The 23125-nt window shown below is 40.7% G+C and overlaps 1 protein-coding gene across 4 annotated transcripts in view; it reads left to right on the forward strand.

Moving 5' to 3' along the window:
* Positions 1-23125, forward strand: part of SOX5 (SRY-box transcription factor 5) — a 628709-nt gene that overhangs the window by 160390 nt on the left and 445194 nt on the right. For all 4 annotated transcript variants that reach the window (XM_015868603.2, XM_015868595.2, XM_015868586.2 and 1 more), the window contains one exon: positions 19352-19414. The gene's annotated coding sequence lies outside the window, so the exon portion shown is untranslated. The remainder of the gene's footprint in view (positions 1-19351; positions 19415-23125) is intronic.

The raw sequence follows: 23125 nt of genomic DNA on the forward strand, positions 1-23125 counted from the left end.
TAGATGTCCATCAGTGTGACTTTAACAGTGATGTGTAACAAAATGATCTTCTAAGAGATACACAGAAATGAAAATATCATCTAATAGCTGTGCAGAAGGCCTTATCCTAAAATATAGGACTCTCTTTGCATGCCCCATTTCTAGGGCAGAGTAGGCACAGTTTTCTAGGCAACCTGTAGGACACAGTTTCCAGCAGATTCTTATCTGTGGTTTTCTTTTTTATCTATGGTACCTGACTGTAATTACTTATGTCTACTTCATAGTTACCTGGCAGCACTCCTGGTAAAACTTGTGGTACAGCAGCTGCTGGTATACACTTTTCTTGTCCTCTTGTCCATCAGTGTTATCAGAAGGAACTGTGGATGTGCAGAAGTGAGTGTCTGAAATGAGAGCAGGTTAGAGAGTTTAAAACCACCTTTGTTTTGTTCAGTACAGTGCAAGCCTGCAGAAACCTAGTGGGGCAAACGCCTCAGGGACTACAGAAATAAATGCTTGTAACTGTCTGTGTAACAGGAGTAAATGCCTATGTAACACCAGTGAAAGAATAGGAAAAAGTAATGGGAGTACAAATAAGTACATTATTGTGGCAAGTTTCTCTTTAAGTCGTAATGTGGTTTGAGAACCACATTATTAACAGATTCTGGGGCCAAAGGGAATCAGAAGAGCGTGCATATAATCTGACTCCTCCTATGGCAGTTGTTTTAAAATAGATCTCTAATTTTCTGCATAAAAATGAATAAAATGAAAAGTACTGCACAGGCACAGCTTCAAACTAGTTATTATTGTGACTTTTATCTCATTATTTTTCGCTTATTATAATGGTAACTTTGGAAGATATTTGGAGCAAGAGCCAAAAGCAATGGGAAGACCTGCCTTTTGGCGGAGCTAGAACAATTAGTTGGAAGATCTTGCACTGCGATGTTTGTTCATCTCTTCGCCATTGCTCAATTTTGCTTTCACTTGCAAGTGTGAACCAGCAGATTAGACACTTCCAAAGGCTCATTCACTGTGAGGTTTTGCAGGTGATTTCAGTTTAATGCAACCAGATAATTGTAGCTGTGGGGCTTGGCTAGGTTATAAAGCTGCTAATCCAGACAATATTATCTGATCACATGTTGTGCTTATATGAGAGACCTCTGCCTTTAATAGTCTCTCCCCGTGCTTGTAAGTGGTTTTTTGTTGTTTTTTTTTTTCAGTTTCAGCAGCCCTATAAAAATGAGACACAGGCTAAGATTAAGCTCTGAAGCAAGTTACTAAAGTTATCCAGTGCTTGATTATATTCACTCTGTACATGTAAGGCACATAGCGTGCCATCTAGCTCACAATGCTAACATGTACATTCACCTCCCAGTTTTAAGAGCATACAAGGTGGTGGGCACTGACAACTATGAAAAAGAAATGTTTGGCTAGAGGCCCACACGCACCTGGAGCAAATACAGGGTATTCCTTTGCAGGCAGTTCTATCAATTAGCACAGTCAGAAAACAAATATTTGTATAAGTAAATGTGTAATTGACAAAATTGTGGCATTATGCTGAATTGTAATAAGGTTTCTGGGGGAGTGAAATTGCTTATCTGCCTCAAGTCTAGACCTCTCATTTGGAAATGTTGTTTGCACACCTTTAGAGAAACTTCCCAAGAATCTGCTCTCTCATTGTTTTTAACTATGCAATCAAGATAGAAAGTGGACAGTGTGTCTGAATTCCTTCTGAACCAGCCAGCAGAATATGCCCCCTAGGTTTGGTAGGACTGCTGTGTCTGGAATTCTGAATTTGTGAAGAGCATTGATATAATATTTGAATGATTTGGTATGTTACAGACTGAAGGAGATCTGTATACTTCTAAGCCCATGAAGTTCAATAGCTTCCAATTACTCCTTTGCATTCCTCTGTCACTGCTGAAGCCAATGCAAAGCCTGGCTGAGCACCCCTGTGTTCTGAGGAATAAATCTGGCTCCTCAGATTCTTTAAGGAAGTGATGAGGCTGCATGGCATGCCCATAAGAATAGGAATGCCAGGCTATTTCCTCAGAAAACTGGCCATGTACTCTTTTTTTGTATTCTTATTACTAGATACAGGATACTCATGTAGCCACTTTGAACTCCTTATCAGCACGTGTTTGTAAGAGGCGAACTCTTAGAATTAAATGAAGTAATTAATCTATTTACACTCATCAGACTTGAGTGAAAAGAACGCAGCACTAGCCACCATAATACCCCCAAAAAGCAACTAAAAGAAAACCACACTACCACAACCTGCCAGCTGGAGCTGCTCTTCTTGCTTGAATGTGCTTGGCTGCTCTTTTGATTATGCACTGTGTGGACACACCTTACCTTCAGCCCTTGACCTAGTGTCAAGCCTTGTTCTCCCTCCTCTTTCCACAATAAGCAGGCAAAGTGCTGTTTCAAAATGCACTGAATCAAGTTGCTATTGTCTCTAGAAACCATGATGGCAGCAGAGAGTTAGCCTGGGATAGCAGAAGTCAATTCACAGTACTTTTTTGGACTAATTCTTGGCTTGAATTAAGTTCAAGGAAGCAAACGAAATGCAAAACAACTGGGATTTGGCAGTACTAAAGTCTCTGGCCATCTATTTCAGTAATTTCTTTCAGGGAACAAGAGAAACCCAACACTTACCCCATAAAATTTCAGCTAAATATATTCCTTTAAAATTTTATTTAGTTTTAGGGAATATTTGGCTCTGAGTTAGCAAAGACTTAGGAAGCTTATATACGTATAAATAGTTACTTCAGCTTCAGTGTGACGTTGAAGTCTCTGGAAGACGTATGCCTAACAAATAGCAATGGGGAACACTAATGACAAATGTGTAATTAAAAATCTTCAGGACCAGGAAATTTCTGAGCACGTTCAGTATCCTTTTTGTGAACCTCAGAATATCAGCTGGTTTTGGTGAAAATCATAGTAAGCAATTAGCTTGCATCACAGAGGCTAATAGTAACTGAACCTCTTGGCAGATTTTGTGATGGTATGATTTCCTGTCTGTGATATAAGCCAAATTAATTAATAAGAGACTTCAAATTAAAAATAAATAAATAAATAACTTAAAAATCACTCATTCTAACACAGTCAATTCACTGTCAGAGGTGTATAGAAGTGAAGAATTCACTGCTGATGATGAGATGTGGTGTCACCACTATAAGCTGGAGTCAAAACAGCAGTCCAGGAGTAGAGATGTGAATTGTCCTTCGAAGAAAAAGTTCAAGACACAGTTCTTAGCAGGTAAAGCATCGTGCACTGTCTTTTAGTGATCCTTCTGGATTTCCTGGGAGCTGGACAAACCATCAGCTCTGGCCAGTACATTGTAACACTGTCTGAGCTGAAGGTTTGAACTCCCAGAGTCAGGCCATAGAAGAAGATGGCCTTTCTCTTTCAACATGATAACGTCAGGCCCCGTATCAGTTGGAAAAGTGGAGCGCATGGCCAATATCAGCTAGACTGTCCTGCCACACCCACCGTGTTGTTCAGATTTGGTACCTTCTGACTTCTGTCTGTTTGGACCAGAGAAAGATGAACTGTGTGAGCAACATTTTTTCCTAGGAATGACGCCATCATAGTAGCTGTGGGGTCACCTCCGCTGGTGCAGATTTTTATGTGTACAGCATACAGGCTCTTGTTCATTGCTGGTCAAAATGCATAGATAATGGTTGGGAGTATGTTGCAAAACAGTGTTCTGTAGCTGAGAATTTGTTCTAGTGTTACTGTGCTCATTGTTGCTCATTGTTTTCATAGAAATAAAGGGGAGGCATTACTTTTGGAGCAGTGTGCATATTTGCACCCTGTTAAAGCAACTTTTATTTTGAGAAATAAATCAGTGTTCTACCTGAGATTTCAGCAATCTGATGAATGGAATTTCCTTTATTTTCTCTTTTTATAATTGAAAGGTTTTTCTTCTATTTCAGAAGGTCCGAAGGGTTCTGTCTAGATAAGCACGATGAGCAAGATTTGATTCTGAGTCGCACTGCATTGGATGATGGTGCTTTCTCTCCAAATCAATGATACTTGTTTTCCTCTAAAAGATGACTGTAAGCAGGTTTACTGCTGGCTGCACTTCCATTGTCTTTTAGCTCTGACCTCATTGCCATGGAACTCATGTAGTTCCTGTTATTGGTCAGTCTTTGTAGCCTTCCTGAGCATCACCAGATTCATCAAGACAACTGGAATGCTGCAGTAGTGGCATGAGCCACAAATGACATTGGCTGCCCCTGGGGTGTTGGTGTCTGCAACTCATGGTGGGAAATGGCGTAATCACACAAGCAAATTGTGTCAGAGATATCTTCAAATAGTGAGCAGCACTTCTTGGAGCAATAAATGAGTTGCTGAAAGAGAAAAGAGTGAAAGAGTCAAGAAATTTACTCCTAGGTGTTTTAGTTGCATTTAATGATGGAAATGATATCTCCATGGCATGAAAATTCAGCTGTCTAGCACTACAGTGAGACGCGCCTGGAAGAGAAGACATTGCTTTCCCATTTGAAAGTGTAGGTGGCTTAATAATGCATCCAAAAAGGATAGAAAGTCTCCAGACCCTCCTTCCAGTTTATGCCCATTTTCATTCTCTGAACCTAGCTAACATGAGACGCTGTTGAGGCACTGGCCATGATACCAAAAGACTTTCCCTCCCTGTCCCTTGTCCTTGTTGTGCAGTGAGTAGCAGCCACTTTGGGCTCGGTGCCCTGCACAGAATGACAGAGGAGTGTTCTGTGCTTCTCTCCCATGTAGCCAGACATGCCTGGTGTGCAATGGGCTCTTTAGCCGTTGTTTTACTCTTGTTAATTTTAAGCGTGGAAGACTTTGTCTCTTTTGCTGAACTGTGAAACACATGCTGATCCTTCTGAACAGGTGGCCTAGAAACCGAATGTTTATGCATCTTAGTTTTAAAGCACATGCATACAATTGTATTGTTTGATCTTACCTTTGAAAAGCTTCCCTCATCATTCTTCTGAGCAACCAGAAAATACTATAAATGCTTCATCCTTACCTGGGGCCCATACCCAGCCTTAGGACTCCTTTAGCCTCTGTTCCTGTTCCCATTCCCTATCAGGAGCAGTGATGTGCAAAATGTGGGCTGAAGCTGTTGCTGCCTAAGGCCGCTGTCTAGGCTGAGAATAAATTTGATCAGCTACACAGTTGAGTTTTTCAATGGAGTCTCCACTTCTCCAGGAGAAACAAAAGTCCACAGAGTGCCTCTGGCTTTGTATTAGGCTCTCACAAGGAGATTCTCTTCAGCTTCATGTGCTTCACCCACTGCTGGGATATCTGGGGTCTTGGGTAGAGCTCAGTAGGGCTCTTCTGTGCCTTCTTGAGCCTTGCAATGGAAATGCAGTGCAGCTTTGCATCCTGGATTTATGGCCTGTGGAACTAGCCAATTGACAAGAAGGAAAGGTGAATGTATGCATACAAGACAGCTTAGATGCTCCAGAGTATCCTGTCCTGCATCCAGTTGCCTCTTCAGTAAAGTGCTGGTCTGGAGCCATACTCTTGTGCCAGAAGAGTGGGCACAAATTCAACAACAGCTGGATTTTCAGTTCGTGGTTAGGGCAGTATTTACCTATGACAAGACCTAGCTCCCCACCGACTGGCTCGCAGCTAGTGTGGTTGTGGCTCTCTGTCTGGCCCAGTTACCCCAGCAAGAGCCCAGCCCTGCAGGCAGAGTGTTTCAGAAATGCAGCAAGCTGTGGTCGTACTGTCCCTGGCACATGGACATGGGATCCAGCCTTCAAACCCAGGCTTCCCTTTTCAGATGAGCTGTTCATTTAATGCTTGCTGTCACCTCATCAATTTCTTTTTACCTTAGCATCATCCCTTTTTAATTTCATACCTAGTGCAAGCCTTACTACCCACAGCATTGTATCCTACCTGAAGCTTTCAAAGAATAACAGCCTGAGTGGAAGTCAGTTCATGCAAGTCAGAGATCAGCATAACCTTTGGCTCCTCTCTGCCCATGAGCGACTTTAAAGAGGAAACATGTCCTCTTCTCCTGCCCTATTGCCACTCTCCTCTTTGCTGCTGGGAAGCAAATGAGATCTTATATGTATTAACACCACGCTCCTGGGCATGCTCCATGTGCAAGTCCCTGGCAGCCGTAAATTAATTAAAAGTAGACAGAAACCACAGAAAAAAGCGAGTTCCCTTCCCCCTCCCCCCGCCCCTCTTTTCCTTTCTTTCTCTGTGGGTAAATAGCTAATTCCTTTGTTCCTTGCCGCACTATTTCATTTCTGCCATCATTGTCCTCATTGTTCTCTGAAACAGGAGGGGTCTGGGCCAGGAGCAGCCAAGGTCTTGGCTAATGACGGGAAGTCTTTAAAGTTTGCGCTGCATTTCATCTTCTCTGTGGGAGTTTTAGGACGCATCCAGTGTTTGATCCCCACCGTGCAACTTTGCTTCTAGTTAATTAACAGATCCCCATTACACTCTCTCATCTGCAAGCACATGGGAGGCCTATCAGGAGGTAATTCAAGGCCAATCTGAGTGATGGCAGAAATTAGAGAAAATGGTTGTTTTAGGGTTCTAACATTTAGAATAAAGCTCTCCCTTTGCAGAGGTGCCCTGTAAATTTGGGCTTGTTTGTTTCCTTGTATCACTTTAAGTCTTTAAGTGATCTCCTATGCAATCAGGTCTCTTTCGGGGTTTTTAGGAAGGGTGGCTGGGAAGGCAGTTTATTTGTTTTGCTGCTGCTTTGCTGTGCTGGCAGCCTGTGTGCCGTGCAGTTTTGAGGGCCAGTTGAAACGAACCACACTGTTATTAGCGAGATGTTTTCACCTTCCTTTCATTCCCTGCTTCCCCGTTCCCACCAAGCCTATTATACAGGTTACAAATGTCTTATGGCAACTTTTTTAGTGTTGAGTAAAACCTCCGCAGGCCTCCCAGCTGCAGAGCTTTGTCAGGCTTTCGACTAAATACGACATCTCTCAGGAGTGCAACCTTCTGTCGACTTTGAATGTTTGGAGTTGTCTGATATGGTTTTTCCCCCCTCTCTTCACTTCCCCTCCCTCTTCCCCACCCTATGAGCAATGACCCCCTTTAACTAATGAATTAGGAACTGCTCCTGCAGTTGCAATTCTCAGTTCAGCACTTGGCAATGGGAATCAAACCAGGGCTATTTAGTGCAGCGTTAAATGGCCCACCACATTAGCCCCCTGGCATGCAAAGCTATTAGGTTGTTTTACTGTTGTTAAAGTTACATTTGTTAGGTAGAGTTGCTGCTCCAACAAACTTCGTAGTATGGGAAGAAGCGTACAGCCCAGTGTCTGGAGGATGTTTTGTGCAGATACAAGACTGAAGTTTTCCACCTCTCTACAAGGCCATTGGAGGGCAAACTGAAGGCTTGTTGCCACTGAGCAGTCTTGACTGACCATGGCGCTGTGGCAGGGAGTGATGAACCTCCAGCAGTTCAGGAGCCCCAGGTAGCACCAGACCTTGCACGGGGTACCACTGGTCCACTCATGTCTTCACTTGAGCAAGAACTGTGCACAAGGCTCTTTCTCCACTCCTTGATGTTGGGCTCACGTGAGGACTGCGATATGCAGCATTTGCCAAAAGGCTCTGCTAGCCCCTCAACTGCAGCACAGAGCAGCTCGCGATCTGAGAAATGCTCTTGAAAGCACTTGAAGTAGAGGCTGTCACAGACAAGGGATTCACCATTTTCTGCTACCAGTGAAAGAGGGGTGTTATTTTGATCTTACCATCAGAGCCATTTTGAAGATCCTGGGCACAGTTCCTGCAACTGCAGAGGATGTGTATCACCCGGGGAGGTGGGATTCACCACTTACCATGATCTTAATGTACACGTACAGAACACTAACTAGAAGGTATGTGCACCTTCAGATCTGTTCATCATGCTTAACTTTTCCAGCCTTCATTCTGGGTCTCTGTCTAAAAATAGTAATACGTGTCTGCTCATTCAAGGAGCCTGCTGCCTTTATTCTCTGAATGAATGTCTTACTGAAATCTTAAAATACATTAAAAAAAAAAAAAAAAAAAAAGGAAAAAAAGGAGTTGTGCCATGGGTAAGAGCAATGCACAGAGGAAAAAATATTTCAGGAAGAGCAGCAAAGGCCATGTTTTAGTATTAAGCCTCCAGTTCTCTAGGCTGAATCCTGACAGCCAGGGCAGCCTTTCCATGTTCCTGTTTTCTCTCCAACTCACTGAAGCTTTTATGGACGAGAGATGAACAAGGCGTGCTTTTGCTCCACTCTAGACAACTCAGTTCCTTGAAGCCAATTTTGGTGCATGTGTTGGCTCCACTCATATGGACTATGTCTCTTTTGTGTTCTTGCTCATTTTGCAGTGATTCACATCCTCTCTTTGCACAGCAGCAATACTTCTCCATTGCTGATTGATTTAAAGATACTATAAAGGTCTGATGGATTTTTAGGGATGAGAGGTGAAGGATCAATGTACAGATACACAAAGTGCTGTTGTTTTGTTTTATTTAAACATAATGAAATGGGTGGATGCATTGGTAGTCAAGGCACCCTGTTGCTGACATGACTGGGGTAGACAGGGTCCTCAGCTGCTAAATAGGGATGCTTGGATGTGCCACAGGGTTTCAGAGAGAATCCCCCTGAAAAGGAAGCCTGTGCCAGTATTGTAGGGTGCTTGTGCCAGCCAGCTTGCGGGGTTGATTTGGCATTTGGCGTAGTGGTAGCGGCTGCCAGTGTGTGTGGTGGAAGAGAAGGGAATAGACAAGAAAAGCACACAGGGGTTTAAAACAAAAATGTAAAATTATTTGCTTTGTGCCATATGGTCTCCAGTATTTTGACAAAACTAAGGCCAAAATTAATCATGCCAGGTTAGAGTTTTAGTTCAAAAACATATGTATAACTGTCCCCCAGAGTGTGTGTTTGAGTTACCATTTTCATATCGAAAAACCTTAACCTTTTCAGCTTCTAGTTCTCTGTTCCACAACCAATTGCTCTACATTGCTGAGCATTTCCTATTGTGTGAGAATTTAAAATCCTTTGGGTTGTGGGGTTTTTTTTTTGTTTTTTTGTGGTTTTTTTTTTTGGCGTTGAACTTTCTTAGTTAAAATGGCAAAGACATTGTGGATTTGAATTGTATTATTTTGTTTAGGGGAGTTTATTTTCTTTTTCATGGGACTAAATGGATTCTAAAAAACACTGCCTTGTGTCTAGGCTCGTTTATTTGGCCTAAAAGGAAGAGGGAAGGGTATGGAGAATGAGGGAGAAGGAGGAACCAGAACCATTGGTAAGAGTTGGAGATCTATTGCTGGAAGTCCATCATGCAAATACTGCTTGTCTTCAAGAATATTCTGTGTTCACTGCACCTGTAGCATGGGGCTTTTTAAAGTGTGGGATTTAAATTTAGAAATATGGAATTAGTTTTTACTGAATGTGCACAGAAATCTGATCTTCTGCAAACCGTTGAACTTTTCGCTATAATTTTTTCATCAAACACCCAGAATCTTGTTATAATGAAGCATGTTATACGGGTTTGCCGTGTATTACATTATTGAACAAGCTTGCATATGTGTTGAAAGCACGGTAGCATTCTGCACTAGTTTCTGTTGTGGGCACTTTTCTTCTCCACTAGAAGTGCCATATGGAGTCTGGCTTAATCCACTTCAAAACAAATCTAAACCATACAAAGGCTCTCCTGAAATGGAATAAGGATGACTGGGGAGTGGAGCTGATCTGCATTCGTTTTTCAAGGCTGATTCATTATGTAGACAGGCCCACAGGACAGTATCAAATCCTGAAAGATCCAGTTTTTATAGAGCTCAGGTGTGATTGAAGGAGATATTTTTGTTCAACCCACTATAGAGATGTGAGATAGAGATCTATATTTGAATTTCATATCTATCTTGAAGTTGGAAATGCTCAGAGGCAGGATTTAGGCAATCTTTAATTCATATGAATGTCAGCAATACTACGACTATCTGAAGACAGTAAATATATATCAATCAGTAACTGATCTCAAGATCAGCCAGTCTATTATCATGAAACCCCTCCTTTTAGGAGAAGGAAAATGTGAGCAGAAATCTGAAAGAACAAATTTAAGCAACTGGTTTCCCTTCACTTTTAAAACCAAATAGTGAGAGAAGCATAAAAGAGCCCCAGTTTGGATGATAACGAAACGTTACTTTGAAGTTCTAACTAAATTGCATTTCTTGTTCTCTGCTGTCGCCTGCGAGACTCAGAAAAATTGGACAAGCAGTGATTAGTATATAATAATGTATGTTCAAATAGCTTATGGTATTATGAAAACAAAAATTCAAAAGGCCAATATACTGACAGTTAAAATCTGTCTAAGGGGCAATAGGGGGGAACCTTCACAAAAACAATATGCTGATTGCATGCAGCCACCCTGCCGAGTCAAATCTTAAATAAATTATACATACATAGCTGTACTGAAGCTGAGAAATGAAGCAGTTTAAAATGTTCCTGTTCTGTGCTTTAGGCAATGCCTATATCCACTCTGTGTCCTCAGTGCATTAGATGTTTGGTCTGTTGGTTTGGGTACCGTGGCACAAGAACTGGGTGGTAGCTGACACTTCAGAGACCATTGGAAAAACCCAACTTTGTGCCAGTCAGCTGTTGGGAGAAATGTGGATGATAATTTCTTTCTCATTCTTTGACAAGAATTCTCTTTCAGGTGTCTCCACCACACCTCCTGACCCTCCCTGACCCACTTGTAAAAAAAAAATCCTGATGAAGCACTGAAAAGGAATATATTTGGGTAGTCACTCTTTTTTTCCTTGGTTTTGTTGTTGTTGTTTTCACCCACAGGGATACATTTAAGCAGATGAAGTTCTTCAGAAATTTGGGTCAAAACTGATGAGTAATTTCAGCCAAAATAAAGATGAAAATAAACTTCTGAACATCAAAATTATTCATTCCAGTACACACAAGACAAAACATTTTGATTTCTTGCTGTTTCCAAGAAGACTGAGTGACTGAACAGACGAGGGACAAGGACTGCTAACAGGGATGTAGAAGGTCCATATTCTTATCCTCTTCCCAAATTGAAAAAAAGTCTGGAACATAATTTTTCCTCCTCTCATGTTCCATTCTTAATCTATACACGCATAAACTCATGCATGCATGTTAAGGTTGGCAGGTTTAATTCTGTAAGTTTGTGAGCAAGCTGATCACTGAAAACTAATATGTGGGGTCCACTTCCTGTGCCAAGGGATGTGTAAGTGCTAGTGGAGACCTTCAACTAGAAGGACTGATAGGAAGATGTCAAAAGGAAGTTCTTTACAGAGAGAGTGGTGAGGTGCTGGCACAAGCTGCCCAGAGAAGCTGTGGATGCTTCATCCCTGGATGTGTTCAAGGCCAGGTTGCATGGGACCCTGGGCAGCCTGGTCTAGTATTAAATGTGGAGGTTGTTGGCCCTGCATGTGGCAGAGGGGTTGGAACTTGATGATCTTTGGGGTCCCTTCCAACTGAAGCCATTCTGTGATTCTACGAAGATCTTGATATACCTCTGGTGAGGGCAGATGCTTAAGGTGTGGTGCATGCACAAATCCTTGCTCCAAATCACGTTTAATTTAAATTGAGCTCCTCCATATCATGTTGAATGCATCAGTTCCTAAAATGCAATGGGATGGAGAGTTTGACAGCAGGACCATGGAGACAGGATTTACTGTCAGACTGCTGTCAGCGCTTTCTCTTGCCCACCAAAGGCCACCTTTGGCCATACTTGTTTGTTTAGCTCTATTTTTGACAGTGAGGTGCAGCTTTAGCTTAAGCTAGTAGAAACAGTTCAAGATTATTTAATGAACTTTAACAGATTTTGCCAAGTTCTCAGGATCAAATCACACTTCCTAAACTTCTGTCCAAATGCTGCACTAAAAAAGAGAAGAAAAAAACTTCCTATACTACTCAGAAGATAATGCAGTCTTGATCTTTGACTGACAGAATCCATCAAATCCTTAGGTGTAAACCTGGAATAAAATGAATAGGCATGCTGCTCTGATTCTCAGCACTATGTGAAAGTGTACTGTTATGGAACTCTTGCAGTTCTACCAAAAACACCTTCTGAAATTTCAGAGTTAAATCAGTAGATAAGAGCATAACTTGGATCCTGCTTTTGGCATAGTATTGATCGCTTGCTATCCTTCTGCTGGATAGAATAGATACTATTTGAACTTATTTTTAAAAGTATATTTCAACATTGCTTAGGCACAAACAGAGGCTAATGTGTCTAGCTTTCAGATAGCTTATTACCATTCGAATACTCTGTAGATAAATTATATTAAAAGAAAAAAAAAACCTGTTTCAGCTTCTGACTCATTCTAAATGGAGACTTAGCTCTAAGTAATCAAAATTGCTTTGGTTGTGCATAGCAGCATTAAAAGCCTTGTCCACTAATTGAGTGAAGCGGCTCCAGTGAAGCAGCCTTGCCCCCTCATTATGTGATCTTGCAAGTGCTGTTTGTCATCGGTGCTTGCTGGTCTCAATCTAACTGTACTGCTGGTGCAAATTAACGGTAATTCGTTATGACATGCTGTGTCCTTCCAGTGCAACAACAATATGGATCTTGTACCACCCCCACCTTTCTGTCCTTTCCTCCCTACACCTCCCAGATCCTTTTCCCATTTCAGGATAACACTCCTGCCTTGGCCTTCTAACTCCTTCCAACTAACTGCTGTGTCAGGGTGTTTTGTGGCTCAGCTGATGGACAATACTCTGTGCTCTTCCCCTGACATGTTCCAAAGAGATGCATGTCAAACAAAAGGCAGCACTTTCTGGCAGCTCGGGGAGTCACTGTGCTGATCGAAGACTTGTGTTTAGGGTGAAGCTCTGCAGCCACACAGGTACTGGCATCCACATGGAGCAGGGGAGATCGCTGGGTAGCCTTTCAAAATCAAAGTTGGGGAATATATGTGAGGCCTTGATATTATACAGTTGCCACAGCACATAAACATTATTGTTTATTAATTTCCTTTTATTTCTTTTTTTTTTTTTTTACTGTCACCTTGAGTGCAAGAAATGGTCTCAGGAACTCAAGAAATTTCTGCTTTACATTGCCACATTTCTTTGTTGCTTTGCAACAGACACTTGCTGTTGCTTTAATAATAATCTCCACTTCTCACCTTCTTGTTATGCTGTCCTTTTAAATGAAAAACTATACTGCAAGAGCTGTCTCCTGCTTTGCACTTATAGAGAGGTTCCTGCAAGGGAGCCCTGATTTCAGCTGCAGCTTCTGTCCCAGATTCTCAGCTGGTGGCAGCTGGCTGAACTCCACTGAAGTCATTAAGTGCATGTGAGAGGTCTATGGCAAATCATCGTTGTTATTTGCATTGCTGGGAGAGGGATCTTCAGCAAGTTAGCCCCATTAAAGTCCAACTCTCACAGATATGCAGTAATTCGTCACTGGTTTCTCTTGTTTTCATTCGAATGAAAGTGGATCATTTTCAACCAAAGTTGAATATTTTTGTTCTTGCATATCAGCTTTGAGACAAAACATTTTCCCCTGATACTTCTGGTGGGGAAATTTGCAGAAGTTAATGTGTCTTAGTAGAATTTTTATTTAAGCCTCTGTCACTTCTCAGTTGAAAAACAAAATATTTTTGTGAGGATACAAGAAAAGAAGCTCAGATCAAGCTCTAGATTTTTCAAAAATTGTGGAAGAATTCAGTACTGGTCAAAATCAAGGTTGTGAATCTGAGTTCCTCCTAACTAACATTAGACACTTATCTCAGATCACCCGATCATGAAGACTTTCTTTGTAGTCAGTTCAGGGAGATGTTTCTCACTAAAAAATGACTGAGCCCCCATCAGGGCTTTACGGTTCTTTGCCAGAGGGTTCTCAGGCTCGATGGTGTTCTTAACCTTTGCAGTTGAATTTAAGTTGCTTTAGTCCTCACTTGCTAACAGATTGATACTAGAAATATATATACTTTTTTTAATTGATACTAAAAGATCCACCAGATGATCTGTTATCACTGTAATATGATGTAGACACATCTACAATGCTATTCATTAGTAACAAGGTTAATGCCATTACCCCTGTTCCACAGATGAGAAACCTGAAGCAAGGGAAATGACTTGACAAAGGTCAGCTACAAAAGACATGTTTCTGCTCCTTTACACCCCTTCAGTCTCACATTATTCGGAGAGAATAAAAGCAAGGTTTTCTTTGCCCCCAAGTCCCAGAGCTGTGTTGTTGTGTTAGACTTTTAGCTAAATTAGATCTTTCCCTTTAGATTTGAAGCTTGAAAATGGGATCCTTAACAGTCCAAAGCCAAGTAAATAATCTCCTACTAGATTTCTTGTATAAAATGTCATTGAACCTTATTCATGATGGTGTTACTTTGGGGCTTTGAATCTACTACACCCTAAAATATTTCTTATTGTTGTGAAAATTATTTTGCATGCAAGAGTTGATGTAAGTATTTTGGAGACTTGTAGATGTGTCATAGAAGAAGACAAGGTGAGGACTTCTGACCACAGAGGAGGGGGTTATCTTCCCCAGATTCGTGGTTTGCCCCATTTGTAGCACCAATGCAAAGTATCTCCTGTGCTATGGGGAAGTAAGTTCTTATATGTGCACAGTGTGCAACCATCATCTGGGATACAACCAAAATGATTGTTAGAGACACTTCAAGACCAGTGAAGAGATAAGGATGAGGACTCTTCCAAATGATTTTTTGGAGGGGGAAAAAAAATAATTTTACTGCCTCAGAAGGGCAGACTTCTCAAGATACACAATTCTTTGCTAACTGTCATATCGCCTTTCCATTGAAAGCAACAACAGAAGTCACAGAATCACAGAATCACAGAATGACCCAGGTTGGAAGGGACCTCAAGGATCGTGTAGTTCCAACCCCCCTGCAGGTTCAAGCTCCAGGAGTTGGAGAGAGCTTGCATACTCAATGCAAAGAACTTTGGGTCTTTGAACTGGGGAAAAAAAAAAATATTTAATTTAGATTATATATAATCATTCTTTATTAGAGCTTTAACTTGGTTAACTATAATCAGGTAGCTATTCTATAATTTAAATAGCCGGTGATTGTTATTTGATAATAACAACTTACAATTATTTAGTGCTGTATATCCCAAAGGGATCCCAGAGGACTTTAAAGACTCAACAATAAAATGCACAACAAAGTAAACATTAATTACAATTACACCATTACTATAAAGTATGAGGATATTAAAAATCTGGCAGTCTGTGGTTTGCTTCTGCTCTCATTTGAATTCATTAGCCAAGCTCACCCAGAGTGCAAATGGATTATTAGTGGTTCTGCCATATCCGATTTAAGAAATCTTCTGTACAAGTATTTCAGTTAGAGCAGGGAAGGGAAGGAAAGGGTGTAAATACTCTTCAGAGGTTGCCTACAAATGAGATCCACTCATATGAGTTGTTTGAGTGGGGTGTTATTTCTGAACTCTGTCAAGCCCCTTGAACTCATCCCTCTTGTGTTCAGGTGATCGTTTTACTACTACGTTAGGTTCTGCTAGACTGGTTCCTTATGAGCGGGAAGGATGGTAAACAGGCTATCTTGCAAATGCCACATGCTTATAATGCCAGAATGAAAAGTCATTGTACTCTGTACAAACTGCTCTATCTATGAAATAATTTGAACTTCAATCATCTTGTTGTTATCCTTGAGTCATCAGCATTGACACCTCGCTGAGGTCAGCAGAAGAGTTTATACCTCTTAAGGTACCCTTCCACCTCTTTTGTAGATTCAGGTGTCCAGCTTGGCCCTTGAAAGACTCCCAGAACCCAGTGAAATCCTCATGAATTATGAAGTTTTTCAGCAGTCAAGACAAGTTGTTTGCACCAGAAGATAAAGATAGACCACTTGTAAAACAAGTATTGGGATGTCAGAGAGAATATGTAAATTACTTTTTAAAAACTGGTTCACAAGATTTCTCGTCCATCAAGATGGTTTTTAGTTTCTGAAAATATTAATCTTCCTTGGCTTTTGGCCACAGCATATGAAAACACTTCATTTCTTCTTAAAATTCTTCTTCTTTCTTCATCTCAGAACCTTCCTTCAGTTTCTTTTTTTTTTTAACATTCTTAATCATTGTGTGAAAGTTGTTCACTGATAGACTCTTGTTTTTCAGATCTGTAATGAGGCATGAGAGATTTTTACATTTCTGTGGTGAAAGTTTTGCATGGGTCTTACTGTAAACCTTTCATGTTTTTAATTTGCTTACTTTTGGGAGATGGAAGAAAGGGAAATGGTGGCTTGCAGACAAGTTTTCTGCTCAATTTCCTTTATGCAGCAGGTGATAACCCTCCAGTACAGATGCTGCTATGACCAAGAAACTGAGTCTAATTTATGGTCGTATGTAGATCCACTGGTGGCCTTTGGACTTACTTGTAATCTGCAAGAAACTGTTTATATTATGGTTAGGAGGCTCATCTCCGAGCGAAGTAGAACAAGCTCCTGCTCTCTTCCGCACAGATTTGCAGATTCCAGGTCTCAAAGTGATCATGGTGTTTGCATCATATCATTCTGATATCCTCTGCAGTCATTGGGAATCCAAGCACACTACCCATATTGTAAAAATATTTTCCCATACAACCAAACTCAGACTAAAATTTTTTAGTCTGAAACCATTTTCCCTTGTTCTATCACAGCAGCTTCTGCTGAAAAGTCTTTCTTGTAACGTCTAAACTGAAAGGCCACTATTGGGTCTCAGCCCTGGAGCCTTTTTTTTTTTTTCAGGCTGAGCAGTACCAGCTCTCTCAGCCCGTTTTCATAGTGAAGGTGATCCATCTCTCCTCTGGATGTGCTCCAACAGGTCCATGTCTCTCCTGTGCTGAGAATTCCATATCTGGGCGCAGTGCTCCAGGTAAGGTCTCACCTCACAGCACCAGCTGGTGTCATCTGCAGACTTGGAGTGCTGAGGATGCACTTGATTCCACTGCTGCCATCATTGATGAAGATACTAAAGAGCATCTGTCCCACTACTGACGTCTGAGCGATGCTGATATCCATCCAGACATTAGGTCATTGACCACCACTCTCCGGGTATGATCTTGCAACCAGTTCCTCATCCACAGAGCAGTTCCACCCATCAAATCCACATCTTTCCAATTTGGAGAGAAGGATGTTGTAGGGGGCTGTGTCAAAGGCCTTATTGAAATTCGGACAGATGACACTAGTGGCACTTGCCCTATTCACTCGTGCAGTTATGCTGTCATTGCAGGCCACTAGATTGGTCAGGCAGGATTTGCCTTTGGTGAAGCCATGCTTGTTGTCTCATATCACCTCCCTCTCTCTCATATGCATTAGAATAGCTTCCAGGAGGATCTGTTTCATGATTTTCCCTGACACAGAGATGAGGCAGACAGGTCAGTAGTTCCCTGGGTTGTCCTTTCTACCCGTCTTAAAAATGAGTGTGTTGGATATTAGGAAGCACTTCTTTACAGAAAGGGTAGTTAAGCACTGGAATAGGCTCCCCAGGGAGGTGGTTGAATCACCATCCCTGGATGTGTTTAAGAGCCGTTTGGATGTGGTGCTCAGGGAAATGATTTAGCAGAGGGTTGTTAGAGTTATGGTACTATGGTTAGGCTGCGGTTGGACTTGATGATCTTCAAGGTCTTTTCCAACCTGGGTAATTCTGTGATTCTATAATTCTATGACTGCCTTTTTTCCAGTCACCAGGAACTTCATCTAACTGCTGTGACTCTTCAAATACTATTGAGAGTGGCTTGGTGACTGCACCCTCTGGACTTGAAATGGCGTGATTCCTAATTTGAATATAGAGACTGAAGTTATGATTATCAAAGTCTGCTTAGGGGAGCAGGAACGGAACTTCTTCTTTCACTTTTATAAACATAAATCTCTAGAGTTTGAGATTAAATAGATTTCCCTAGGTTACTAGAGTTGTGTTACCTTCTCTGTGCCTGGAGATCATCTACTAAGGAGTGAGAAAATGCCTGTAGAAGTAGGTAACAAAGATGTCACAAAATGTGACTAGCTTTGCTGCAGGCATCATCAGAAATGCTGGGACTTTGTGGCATAAATGTGGAAAGTAAAGGGAAACTGGATAGAATTGGTTTTTATTTACAATAAAAAGTGATAATATTCAAGTCAGTTGAAATCATGGTGGTTATGACATATACCCAGTGTGATAATTGCAGTGATTCTAGAAATAAATAAAGAAAATGTAAGAAAGGTGAGCTTGGATCAGAGCTTTAATTTTTATCGTGGTTTGTATATTCAGAACAAAGTCAATGTGCACTATATGTAAGTAAAGACAATGCATTAGTGAAAGGAGGTGTCTGAAGGAAAGAAGTCTTCATTTGTGAGAGCATGAAACCTGAAAAGAAACTATTACTTTCACACTGTCATTTGCAAAACTCATGTTGAGAAAGTGTCAGTTGTTGGTCCAGGAGAAGTACTGCATGACTTCTAGTATAAATGGCTCTAGGCATAACCTTGTACCATTTGGTGTCAGTTTGTCAGATTGAAAGAAAGAGAAATACAAGTGAACAGGGAAGTTCTGGGATTTCATTATGGAAAGAAAAAAAAAAATAAATATATATATATATATATATATATATAAAATCAAAATCCTTTTACAAAACACCTTTAAAATGTTGAAGAAGTAGATTAGAACTCCTATTGAGTGTGGAATATTATTGGGAATTATTATTACTGCATATTCTATACAGCATCTTCTCTGTATGTTTATAGCGTGTAGAAAAATATCTGATTAGTAGTCTTGACTTAGAGTGCTCTGTTTCTTCTCCATATTGGATAAATCTCCTACTGATGGATCAATCATTTAATCAATCTACTAATGTGGCCTTCAGCACTATAGTATCTGAGTGCCTCCCAGTGTTGGAACACTCAATAATGCTTAGTTTTTCTCCAGTAATTCTGTACTCTTTAATTTGATTTTGTTCCTAGTTACATGGATGTAAATCTAAAACTACTCCATTGATTTTGATGGAACAAGCAAGCAAGGATTCAGGATCTCAAGAGAGCAGAATCTAACCCTCTGCTTGAAATTCTCCATGTATATACTTCAGTAGCTTTAGTAAGGTTTCTTGGATTTATTAATCTAGTCTCTCATTTGTTCTCTCTATTCCTGCTGTACTTTTTTTTTTTTTCTTCTTCTGCTTTAGGTGCAATCCAAAGTTCTCTGAATTTACTGTCACTTTTTTCTATCAAGTTCAGTGGACAGTGGTTCAGTTTCCCACTTGCCCCTCTGCTTTTTTCCCCTCTGTAGACCCTGAAGGTTCCTGTGTGAGATTTTATCCACTTTAGTAGCAACTGAATGGGGAAGGCCCACTTCTTTAAGAGTTTCAATAGTGAATATAAGAAAGATTTTTAATTAAATAATTGCGGCTCATCCTTTGACATTTTTATTTTCTTTTTCTTTTCTCTCCCCTTCAGTGTTGCAAGAAGAAGAAAATAAAAAGAAGAGGAGCTGAGAATTTAAACTGGGAGACTCAGAAGGTAAGAGGTGTGTTTTGCCTTTGCTGGGCAGGGAGTCTCTGGAAGTGCTGTTGAGAGCTGGCAGCAGATTGGCTCGGCCCTGAGAGATGAGACTGGCCAGGACCTACAAAAGTTTGGTCTCTGTTTCTTGCTCCTTGGCAGGCTTCTTTGTTTTACTGCGGGCAAGCTCTTTGTTTTGCTGGATCCTCACCTGCAATGGGGCAGAACCACTTCCTTGTTTCGGGAGGGTGGGTTGGGGAGCAATGAGTAATTGAGAGAAAGGAGAAGTTTAATGAGATGATGGTGTATAAGAGATACTTGGACAGAGCTGCTTGGCTCAAGGGTGACAACTGCACGGTGTGGCATATAGGGTTGTGGTTTGAAGCCTTTTAAGAAATGTTTTAGTAAGTTCCTTCTGTGATATCTGTAACTTTATTGCATTTGCTTACTGAAGACTCATTTGGTTACTTTAGTCTCGTTTCCTGTTCTACATGGTTTTTAAATAGAGTGGGGGTGAAATGTGGTATAATCAAGACACAACTTTTCTTTTTTTTTTTTTTTGTACAAAAAGTTGAATTGAAATCATGGTAACAACTTTGGAAAGCCAAGGTCTTGGTGAACCTCAGTTCTGTCAGGGCTCACTCAAGGCAGATCTGAGGACAAAAAGCTTTTGTCCCTGACAAAATCCCCAGCCAGGATGCCAGATCTTCAGCTTTCCTCTAAAGCTTCAAGTGCTGGAACTCTTACAGAGAACCAGCTTGAAGACTTTTAACCTTGTTCTTGGAAAAAAAGTTGTCCCATTTCCAAAACATTCGGCCTGAGGCAGTCATGCTTCATAGATAAATCAGACAAAATGGCAAAATATTGGCTGAGTATGAACAACTGCAGGTAGTTGTTTAATTGCTTGTGTCAAGCGATCTTAATAACAGGTGTAGCTACTGCTCCAATCAATTACATAAATTGTCCTGCACTCTTTCTGGGTTCTTACTGAGGCAAAGCTATTGATATGTAAGATCTTCCTGAGTGAAGTTTGAGGTTTTGGCCTTATGACTGTCTTAGAAGATAGAGCTTAAATAAGCAGTGAGTGATGTATTTGTGCTTTTATGCCTTTTCTGCATATCCCACAGCAGCAAGAATTTTTGGTTTGCCTCCCCCTGACAGACTTGTGAGATTGCATTTTAATTTTAATATTCAGACATCTGGAAGGTGTCAACGACAACAAAATGACTGCTGTCCTGTTTGAAATTCCCTGCTGGGTCCACCTATCCTGCTTTGTCTGATTCAGAGATAACAAGATCTGGGGGCAGCAAGTGCCTCTGCCTCTGCTGTGTGCAGCACTTTGTGTTGCAGCACTATGCTGCTTTTTGGAGGAGGCTTCCAGGAACACGTAATGTGAGAAAGACCTGCTGGGAGTGAAAGCTCCCAAGCACAGAGAGCAAGCTTGGCATAAAGTCAGAGATAAAAAACATTCAGATAAATACACCATGTATATCATGTATTAATATATACATTGTGCAGCTATCAAGCATATTAATATGTCAATAAATCATTTGCTAATCTGAAATAATTTGGTCCCTAATAATTGTGAGCAAACTACAGCATTATAAAGACAGATTTTTAGTTGCAAAAGTTTTGGTCTGAGAATGAAGTGTTTGTGTTTTCATTGTGGGTGTCATTAATAGGCCTCTAACAAGCTGTACATGAAGATGATTAGGCCTGTATTGTTTGGTTTAGAAGAATTTACTTTCAGGGTTTGAATGTTTGTTTGTTGTGTTTTGTATTTGGTTTTGTTTTTAATTTGTGAGTGGTTTCTTGGTTTCTTGACATTCTCAAAACCATATAATGGCATCTGGTTTTTGCTGTGAAGTTACATCATTTCAGAGCAAACCAGTGTACTGCATCAGGCTGTCTCCCTGTGTATGCTGGGTCATATGTTTAGCATTAAGGATCAGTTTCTGTGCTTTCTTCATTACAGTTTAGATGTCTGTAAGGAACTGGTAGTTAAAGTATGGCAGACTTCAGATAATTCTTCAGCCTCAACCTCTGTTTTCACTGCCTTTGATCAGGGTGTATTCAACTCAAATATTTATAAATTACTATTTCACGTGCTCCTTTTGATTTTCATAGGTATGCTTATCCACACAACTGGAGAAGTAGATTTCATATTATAGTTCCTGAGGATGTAAACGTTGTTATTGTAAACGCTGATCAATTTTTCACTGTAAAGTGTGAGGAAATAGGAAGACATAGGTCTTAAAACAAAGAAAGTACAGTTCAAGTGATAATGAGTGGCATGGAAAGGGTGAAGAAGACATCTGTCAAATACATCATGTTCAGGTACATACAAAGGTACATATATATATATATATATCCATGTTTATTCCTGCAGTTTAATTTAACATCCTTTCTTTGTCATATTAAAAATATGACTGTAGAAAAAATAATCTCAAAAAAATTTGAACCATGTGGCTGAACCTGTCTTACTGATGAGAATGAAAAGCAGCCAGAAATTGAAAGGGGGTGAAGGGGGCAATATTTTTTCTGGATAAACTGTCTTAAAGTCATTAAAAACAAATTATTCAACCTTTTTACCAAAGAAAGTCTATTTTTTATGACTTTTCCCTCTATATGATTTTGAGAAAAAGGGGATGGAAGAGCTGCAGAAACTCTCTCCATGCAGATGTGGTAAGTTACATTAAAGCTGCAGTCTGCCATTGGAACAGTCGTAGGCTGGAGACCGTAACTTCATGAGGCAATGAAAAGGAGTTAGTCTGAGGTTGCTTGCTTCACTCAGAGTTTGTTTTTGGTTTGGTAAATAATGTAGGTGTGCTCGGGGAAATTCTCATCTTGATCCCACTTTATTTTGTAGCTATGGTTTTGGTTAACCTGAAAATCCGAGTCTGTGTGGCAGTGGTGGGAAGTGAATTGGGAGGAATTGCTGTTACTGTATTACTTCCCCTCCAAAAATGTCTCAGAACGAAACCAATTGCTAAATCAGTAATGTGCAAACTCACAATATTTGCATGCATTTCTAAGTGTGGGTATGAGAGGGAGGAAGCTCCTGTTCTTGTGCACCATTTGTTTTCTTTGCCATCTGAAACATTGAGATTTGAATCTTTTATTTACATGGAGAGATTTAGTTTTTGGTTTGCACTGGTTTTTATTAAAGCTCATGACTGAGACTAGTTGGTGAGAGCATATCTCTGTGATCCACTGGGTCTAGAAATCGACATATTTACGTAAGAAAAGTAAGCACAAATTGTATTGTGATATTTTGTTGGTGTGCTTGTGTGTGGGATGGTTACTGTTAAATCATAGTGGATTTCAACTTCAAGAACCTCTGTGTTGCCTAAAGAGAACTGAGGACTGAAGGGATCCAAGAGAATGATTTTTACTGCACCTTCATTTTGCACTAGGCAGCCAGCCAGGTGGCTGGGAACTGGTGGATGGCTTTTCTGAATTAGCAGGTTGAAATCATGTATGACATGATTTTAGTAGTCATGGTACCTGAAGTACCTGAAGGGAATCTATATCCAGGAGGGCAGTAAACTCTTTAAAAGGACTGATAATTCCAGGACAAGTGGAAATGGATTTAAGTTGAAAGAGGGTAGATTTGGGTTGGTTGTTAGGGGGAAGTTCTTTACTAGGAGAGTGATGAGGTCCTGGAACAGGCTGCCCAGGGAGCTTGTGGATGCCCTGTCCTTGGAGGTGTTCAAGACCAGGTTGGACGGG

Source organism: Coturnix japonica, chromosome 1, assembly GCF_001577835.2.
Source record: "Coturnix japonica isolate 7356 chromosome 1, Coturnix japonica 2.1, whole genome shotgun sequence".
Taxonomy (NCBI): Eukaryota; Metazoa; Chordata; class Aves; order Galliformes; family Phasianidae; genus Coturnix; species Coturnix japonica.